The following is a 9,265-nucleotide window of genomic DNA, read 5'->3' as shown; positions in this document are numbered from 1 at the left end:
AGATGGCTCCCATTATACAGTGGAACATGAATGGATTCTGGGCACATGTGGAGGAACTGAACCTCCTAGCACGGCAACGCCCCCTGTGCTTGTGTTTACAGGAAACGCATTTAAAACCATCTGATGTTCCTGTACTAAGGGGCTATACGTCATATCGCAAAGATGACCTGACTGGAGAAAGGGCCAAAGGCGGAGTCACTGTGTTTGTCAATAATGACTACCATTCCTCTGCTCTCCCCCTGGATACTGACCTGCAAGCAGTTGCAGTTGAAATTCATTCACCTCGGAGGCTTATCGTTTGCTCCCTTTATTTACCCCCTCTGGATGCAATGACCTTAGAAGCTCTCACAGATCTTATCGACCAACTCCCCTGCCCATTTCTCCTCCTGGGAGACTTCAATGCCCGTCATGTCCTGTGGGGCTCCACTTCTCTTTGCACTCGAGGTCGAATTTTGGAGAGCCTCCTAACATCTCAAGCGTTATGCATCCTCAACACAGGTACTCCAACTCATTTCTCTACTGCTACAGGGTCATTCTCAGCCACTGACCTATCTTTCTGCTCTCCAACCCTCACCGACTCTGTTCACTGGGAGGTCATTGACGACCTTCATTCCAGCGATCATTTCCCTATCTGCATTCATCTCCTGGATGGTGTATTGCTGGAGCAGCGGTCACCATCGTGGATAATTGGCAGGGCTATCTGGCCACTGTTCACTCGGTTGGCTGTCTTTGACCGCCACAATAGCGTACAAGAATGGGTGGATCACATCACATTTGTGATCCATCATGCTGCTGACCTGTCCATACCACAGTCTTCTGGCAATCTTAAGCAGCGCCTTGTGCCTTGGTGGACATAAGAGTGCCGTTCAGCCATCCGGGACAGACGTGCGGCTCTTCACTGATTTAAATGCCGCCCAACAGCAGTCAATCTTACCACCTTTCGAATCGCGAGAGCCAGGGCACGCCGTGTCATTAAAGAGAGCAAGAAAAGGTCATGGCAGGAGTTCCTGGACTCCATCAACCGTTCCACTTGTTCCTCAAAAGTATGGGAAGCCATCCGAAGGATTTCTGGTAAACATAGTAGTTTACCAATAGCTGCTGTCCTGAACCAGGGATGCCTCCAAACGACACCCAGAGCCATTGCTCAGACGCTGGCAGAGCATTTTGCACAAAGTACTGCCACTGAAAATCAGGATCCAGCGTTTCATCGCTACTGTGTGACTGTTTAAAGAGCGACCTTGGACTTTTGGTCGAACAGTTCTGAGGCCTACAATTCCCCTTTCTCCATGTGGGAACTTTAATCGGCACTTACTGAGACTTCTGACACTGCACCAGGTTACGACCATATCCGGTACTCCATGCTTTGACATCTGCCAGCGGCATCAAAGGAAATCCTCTTCGAATGTTTTAATCTCATATGACAGACAGGAGTGTTCCCCACCTCATGGAGGGAGGCAATCCTCATGCCTCTCCTCGAACAAGGAAAGGAACGCACATGTCCCGGTAGTTATCGTAGTATCGCCTTGACAAGCTGTGTCGGAAAGACCCTGGGATGGATGGTTAACCGGCGTCTGGTCTGGCTGTTAGAGACCGGACAGCTCCTTAGTCGCTTTCAGTGTGGATTCCGAAAATTTTGGTCCATGGTCGACAATCTGACCCTCCTAGAGATGGCTATTCAGCAGGCTCTTCACAGTATCGGTATCTTCTTTGATATCAGTAAGGCATATGATACTACTTGGAGACACTGTATTCTTGCACAACTGCATCGATGGGGCTTTCGTGGCCGCCTCGCAATTTTCATTCAGTCTTTCCTGTCACAGCGGTTTTTTTGGACCCGCGTTGGTAACACACTGTCTGATCGCTTTGAGCAAGAGAACGGTGTCCCCCAGGGTAGTGTTTTAAGTGTTACCCTCTTTGCCATAGCCATCAACAGTATAACGTCTACAGTGAGGAGTCCAGTACAGTGCTCCTTATTTGTGGACGACTTTGCTGTTTTCTGTTCCTCCTCCAGTGTTGCAACCATGAGCCATCAGCAGTTAGAGGAGTGGGCTGCAAAGACAGGTTTTCAGTTTTCTGCCGATAAGTGTGTTTGTGTTCATTTTAATCGTTCTCATTGTCTTTTTACTTTGCCTGCCTTGCATATGGGGGATACTGTCCTACATTTTAGAGACACAGTGCAGTTTCTGGGCCTAATTTTTGACTCCAGGTTGTCATGGCTGCCACACCTACGTGACTTGAAAGCCAAAACCCTGAAGGCACTGAACATCCTCAAGTGCCTCAGCCACAGGTCTTGGGGAGCGGACAGGATGCATCTCCTTCAGTTTTGCCGAGCTTTTGTGCATTCACGGTTGGACTATGGGTGCACAGTATATGGGTCAGCGAGGCCTTCTTATTTGCAGATCCTTGACACTGTTCACCATGCTGGGATTCAACTGGCCACGGGTGCTTATCGGACCAGCCCCATACCCAGCCTCTGTGCTGAGGCTGGGGAACCACCACTTACCATCCAGCGACAGCTCCTGCTGGTGCGCCAGGCTTGTAAGTTTCTTGCAGCTCCCAGCTCGCCTGCTCACTGTCTTGTTGCCCATCCACCTCTGGACCGCCTTTTTTCCCGCCGTCCCCGGGCTACGTTGCCGTTTGGGATCCGTGTGCAACGTGTACTAGAGTCCCCCGGTGTGGAGTCTGTACAACCCCAAATCCAGAGTTCTAACCACCTGCCAACCTGGTTACTGAAGAGGCCCGGAGTGATTTTAGATTTATTGCAGTACAAGAGAGGTTGCACTAATGCCACCATTTTTAAGGCAGCATTTTCTGCCATTTTATCTGAGCACCATGACTATGTAGCTGTTTTTACAGATGGGTCGAAACAAGGGGATTCTGTTGGTTGTTCAGTTGTTTTTCCGGATTGTGTCCTCTAGGTCTGACTGCCTCAGACTTTTACTGTCTTTGATGTAGAGTTGTCTGTGATCTTGCGGGCACTGGAGCACATGAGACATTCTTCCTCTCCTAAATTTCTTGTCTGTTCCGGTTCACTCAGTGCCCTTCACTTATTGCAACGTTTGTATCCAGCAGACAAAATTGTACAGACCATCCAGGATGCCCTCCTCCGACTACAGTGACTGGGGAAGGTTGTAGCTTTCTGCTGTGTTCTGGGGCATGTCGGCATTGCTGGGAACGAAAGGGCAGATCTCGCAGCCAAGGAGGCGTGTCTCGCCCCACAAGTATCTCAGTGTGCTATCCACTTGCATGCACTCACCTCGCTGTTGAGCTCACGGGTCATGTGTCGGTGGGAGGATGAGTGGGTGGAAGTGACTGACAGTAAGCTCTGTACAGTCAAGCCCACAACATGTGTGTGGTGTACTTCCTTTCAGCCCCATCAACGGGATGAGGTTCTCCTCACTCGGCTTCGAATATGCCACAACCCTATGACGCATGGCTACCTGCTCCAGCGAGAGGACCCTCCAATGTGTGGTGCTTGCGGTGTCCAGGTCACTGTGTGCCACATTTTATTGGATTGCGTTTTATTTTCTGACCTGCAGGCCGTGGCTGACTTGCCAGCGGACCTGCCATCTCTTTTAGGCAACACTCAGACCAATGTGGCTAAAGTTTTAAAGTTCTGTGCCATGTCAAATGTTTTTACAAAGACTTTAGGGAGAGGATTTTAATTTGCTCACTGTGTGACAAGCTCGCCCATATTTTATGTAAGTGGCCATCCAATAACAATTTCCTGTGACATTCTTGTTGTTATGTTTACCCTTTCCTTAGGTTTTACTTTCTTGTGTAGCATTTTCCTTCTTTTCCTGCTTTCTTTGAGTGTGTGCCTTAGTTTTCTTAGGTCTGTCCACATTTGTTCCTTTTAATGTGTGTCAGGGCGCTGATGACCTTGATGTTGAGCGCCCATAAGCCCCAACACACCACCACCAGATGAAAAGAAGTGAAGTGGTAAAGGCTGCCAGTCTTGCTTGCAAGATGAAAGCAGAACTGACCATTTGCAGCATAGTAGACAGGACCAATTGCAGACCTCTGGTACAGAGCTGAATGGTGGGGTCTGAATCAGAGGCTCAGATGATTCTGCAACTGTGTAGGCTGCAGATTTCTCAACTTGTGCCAAAGGGTAGTTGGGTTTCAGGTTCCGCTGAATAGGTCAGATGTCCACTACACGCAGGAGGCGGCTACACAGGTAGCAGGGGCTGTGTGGCATGGACTGGGTGGTTTTTTTAGGTTAGAAGGTCTCGGGAAAACACAAGAAGGGCTTCAGTCACAAAGGGAGCAGGCTGAAAACAGGAAAAACGTAGATACAGGAACCGTTGGTATAACAGTTGTAAATTGTTGTAGCTTTGTTGGGAAAGTTCCAGAGTGCCAAGCGCTAATAGAAAGCACTGATGCTCAAATCGTTATAGGCACTGAAAGCTGGCTAAAGCTGGATATAAGCTCAGCCAAAATTTTGTGAAGAAAGTAATGGTGTTCTGAACGGATAGACTAAACACGGTTGGCAGTGGCATGTTTGTTGCTGTCAGAAGTAGTTCAACTTGTCACAAAATTGAAGTACAGACTTCCTGTGAGTTAGTATGTGCAGAGGTCATTGAGGGCAACCAGAATAAAATAAGAATAGGATCCTTTTCCAACTTCCCTATTCAGATGATACAGTTGCCAAAAGGTTCAAAGAAAACTTGAGTTTGATTTCAAACACGTACCCGACTCATACAATAATAGTTGGTGGTGACTTTAATTTACCGTCAATATGTTGGTGAAAATACATGTTTAATTCAGGAGGCATGCATAAAATATCATCTGAAACTACGCTAAATGCTTACTCTGAAAATTATTTTGAGTAGTTAGTTCATGAACCCACGTGAATAGCAAACGGTTGTGAAAACGCACTTGACCTCTTAGCAACAAATAATCCTGAGTTAATAACGAGTATCAAAACTGATTCAGGGATTAGTGAGCACAGGGTTGTCGTAGCGAGATTGAATACTGTAATCCCCAAATCCGCAAAAAATAAGCAAAAAATATACTTATTCAAAAAAGCAGATAGAAATTCACTTGATGCCTTCCTGAGAGACAATCTCCACTCATTCCAAATTAATAGTATAAGTGTAGACCAGATGTGGCTTAAATTCAAAGAAATAGTATCAGCAGCAACTGAGAGATTTAGACCAAATAACTTAACAGATGATGGAGCTGATCCTCCTTGCTACACAAAATGGGCTAGAACACTGTTGCAGAAACAACAAAACAAACATGCCTAATTTAAACAGATGCAGATCTTTTACAGAAACTAAAAATTTAGCATGGACTTCAATGTGAGATGCCTATAACAGTTTCTACAGTGAAACTTTGTCTCCAAACCTGGCAGAAAATCCAAAAAGATTGTGGTCGTATGTGAAGTATGTTAGTGACAAGAAACAATCAATGCCTTCTCTGCATGATAGCAATCGAGATACTGCCAAAGACAGTGCTGCCAAAGCAGAGTTACTAAACACAGCCTTCTGAAATGCCTTCACAAAGGAAGGACAAAGTAAATATTCCAGAATTTTAATTGAGAACAGCTGCCAACATAAGTATCGTAGAAGGGAATATCATCAGAGTAGTGAAGCCACTTAAATCACTAAATAAAAGCAAGTCTTCTGGTCCAGACTGTATACCAATTAGGTTCCATTCAGAGTATGCTGATGCGTTAGCTCCATACTTAACAATCATATACAACCGTTCACTTGACGAAAAATCCATACCTAAAGACTTTAAAGTTGCACAGGTCACACCAATATTCAAGAAAGGTAGTAGGAGTAACCCACTAAATTACAAGCCCATATTGTTAACGCCAATATGTAGCAGGATTTTAGAGTGTATATTGTGTTCGAACATTATGAATTATCTCGAAGAAAATGGTCTATTGACACACAGTCAACATGGGTTTAGAAAACATCATTCCTGTGAAACACAACTAGCTCTTGATTCACATGAAGTGTTGAGTGCTATTGACAACGTATTTCAGATTGATTCTATATTTCTGGATGTCTGGAAGGCTTTTGACACTGTACCACACAAGTGGCTCACAGCAAAATTGCATGCTTATCGAATATCGTCTCAGTTATGTGACTGGATTCGTGATTTCCTGTCAGATAGGTCACAGTTCGTAGTAATTGACAGAAAGTCATTGAGTAAAACAGAAGTTATTTCAGGGGTTTCCCAAGGTAGTGTTATAGACCCTTTGCTGTTCCTTATCTGTATTAATGATTTTGGAGACAATGTGAGCAGCCGTCTTTGGTTGTTTGCAGATGATGCTGTCATTTATCGACTAATAAAGTTACCAGAAGACCAAAACAAACTGCAAAACAATTTATAGAAGATATTTGAATGGTGCAAAAAGTGGCAGTTGACCCTAAATAACGAAAAGCATGAGGTCATCCACATCAGTGCTAAAAGGAACTCCTTAAACTTCGGTTACACAATAAATCAGTCTAATCCAAAAGCTGTAGATTCAATTAAATACCTAGGTATCACAATTATGAACAACTTAAATTGGAAGGTACACATAGAAAATTTTGTGGGGAAGGCTAACCAAAGACTGTGCTTTATTGGCGGGACACTTAGAAAATGTAACAGATCTACTGAGGAGACTGCCTACACTATCCTTGTCCGTCCTCTTTTCGAATACTGCAGTGTGGTGTGGGATCCTTACCAGATAGGACTGACAGAGTACATTGAAAAAGTTCAAAGAACGGCAGCACTTTTTGTATTATCGTGAAATTTGGGAGAGAGTGTCACAGAAATGATACAGGATTTGGGTTGGGCATCATTAAAAGAAAGGCTCTTTCGTTGCGATGGAATCTTCTCATGAAATTTGAATCACCAACTTCCTCCTCTGAATGCAAAAATATTTTGTTGACACCAACCTACATAGGGAGGAACGATCACCAAGATAAAATAAGGGAAATCAGAGCTTGTACAGAAAGATATGGGTGTTCATTCTTTCCATGCACTATATGAGATTGGAATAATAGAAATTGTGAAGTTGGTTCGATGAACCCTCTGCCAGGCACTTAAATGTGATTTACAGAGCATCCATGTAGATGTAGATGTAGATGAATCAGCCTCACAGGCAGGATGATGATTGTACTCGTTCAGTACTTGACCAGAGGTGAAACTTTGTTTCCTGTTGTAGACATTATCAGCAGCATGGAAAAGGTCTGTCTCTGCCTCACCTGCATACAAAGCAGAGGCAGTGTGTCAAGATTGTGCATAATCTCACTGGGTCTGTCACTTAAGGGAAACCTTTTGAGGGCACAAGGTGCAGCCATTTAACTTTCATGAAAATGTTAGCATAGTGAATGGCTCCCACAGACTGTTATGAAGAGGATGCACACAGATATTATGCGAGTGATTACCAGGAATGGTCTGAAGATTCTGGGTGGTGTCTGAATACTGAAAGTCTGGTTTATGAACAAATCATTATTTTGAAAGCTACATAATCATTTGTAAAACTGATTAGATAATTTTGCTACTATGGAAGGACTTTAAGTATTAATAGTAATATTACTAGGAGGGATCAGATTATATAATGGTAAGACAGGGATTTAGGAAGCAGGTTTTAAATTGTAAGACATTTCCATGGGCAGATGTGGACTCTTGACCACAATCTGCTGGTTATGAACTGTAGATTAAAACTGAAGAAACTGCAAAAAGAAGGGAATTTAAGGAGATGGGACCTGGATAAACTGACTAAACCAGAGAATGTACAGAATTTCAGGGAGAGAATAAGGGAACAATTGACAGGAATGGGGGAAAGAAATGCAGTAGAAGAAGAATGGGTAGCTTCGAGCGATGAAGTAGTGAAGGCAGCAGAGGATCAAGCAGGTAAAAAGATGAGGGCTAGTAGAAATCCTTGGGTAAAAGAATAAATATTCAATTTAATTGATGAAAGGAGAAAATATAAAAATGTAGTAAATGAAGCAAGAAAAAAGGAATACAAATGTCTCAAACATGAGATCAACAGGAAGTGCAAAATGGCTAAGCAGGGATGGCTAAAGGACACATGTAAGGAAGTAGAGGCTTATCTCGCTAGAGGTAAGATAGATATTGCCTACAGGAAAATTAAAGAGACCTTTGGACAAAAGAGAACCACTTGTATGAATATCCAGAGCTCACATGGAAACCCAGTTCTAAGCAAAGAAGGGAAAGCAGAAAGGTGGAAGGACTATATAGAGAGTCTGTACAAGGGCGATGTACTTGAGAACAATATTACGGAAATGGAAGAAGATTAAATGGGAGATATGATACTGTGTGAAGAGTTTGACAGAGCACTGAAAGACCTAAGACGAAACAAGGCCCAGGGAGTAGACAACATTCCATTGGAACTACTGACAGCCTTGGGAGAGCCAATCCTGACAAAAATCTACCATCTGGTGAGCAAGATGTATGAGACAGGCGAAATACCCTCAGACTTCAAGAAGAATATAATAAATCCAATCCCAAAGAAAGTAGGTGTTAACAGATGTGAAAATTACTGAACTATCAGTTTAATAAGTCATGGCTACAAAATACTTACACGAATTCTTTACAGGCAAATGGAAAAACTGGTAGAAGCTGACCTCGGGGAGATCAGTTTGGATTTCATAGAAATGTTGGAACATGCGAGGCAATACTGACCCTACAACTTAACTTAGAAAATATGTTTCTAGCATTTTTAGACTTAGATAGGGCTATTGACAATATTGACTGGAATATTCTCATTCAAATTCTGAAGGTGGCAGGGGTAAAATAAAGGGAGCAAAAGGCTATTTACAATTTGTACAGAAACCAGATGGCAGTTATAAGAGTCGAGGCACATGAATGGGAAGCAGCGGTTGGGAAGAGAGTGAGACAGGGTGGTAGTCTATCCCAATGTTATTCAATCTGTATATTGAGCAAGCAATAAAGGAAACAAAAGAAGAGTTCAGAGTAGGTATTAAAATCCACGGAGAAGAAATAAAAACTTTGAGGTTCGCCGATGACATTGTAATTCTGACAGAGACTGCAAAGGACCTGGAAGAGCAGTTGAATGGAATGGACAGTGTCTTGAAAGGAGGATCTAAGATTAACATCAACAAAAGCAAAACTAGGATAATGGAACATAGTCGAATTAAGTTGGGTGATTCTGAGGTAATTAGATTAGGAATAGAGACACTCAAAGTAGTAAAGGAGTTTTGCTATTTGGGGAGCAAAATAACTGATTTTGGTTAAAGTAGAGAGGCTATAAAATATAGACTAGCAATGGCGAGGA

The sequence above is a fragment of the Schistocerca gregaria genome, chromosome 4, assembly GCF_023897955.1.
Source record: "Schistocerca gregaria isolate iqSchGreg1 chromosome 4, iqSchGreg1.2, whole genome shotgun sequence".
NCBI lineage: Eukaryota > Metazoa > Arthropoda > Insecta > Orthoptera > Acrididae > Schistocerca > Schistocerca gregaria.
This window is presented reverse-complemented; position numbering follows the sequence as displayed.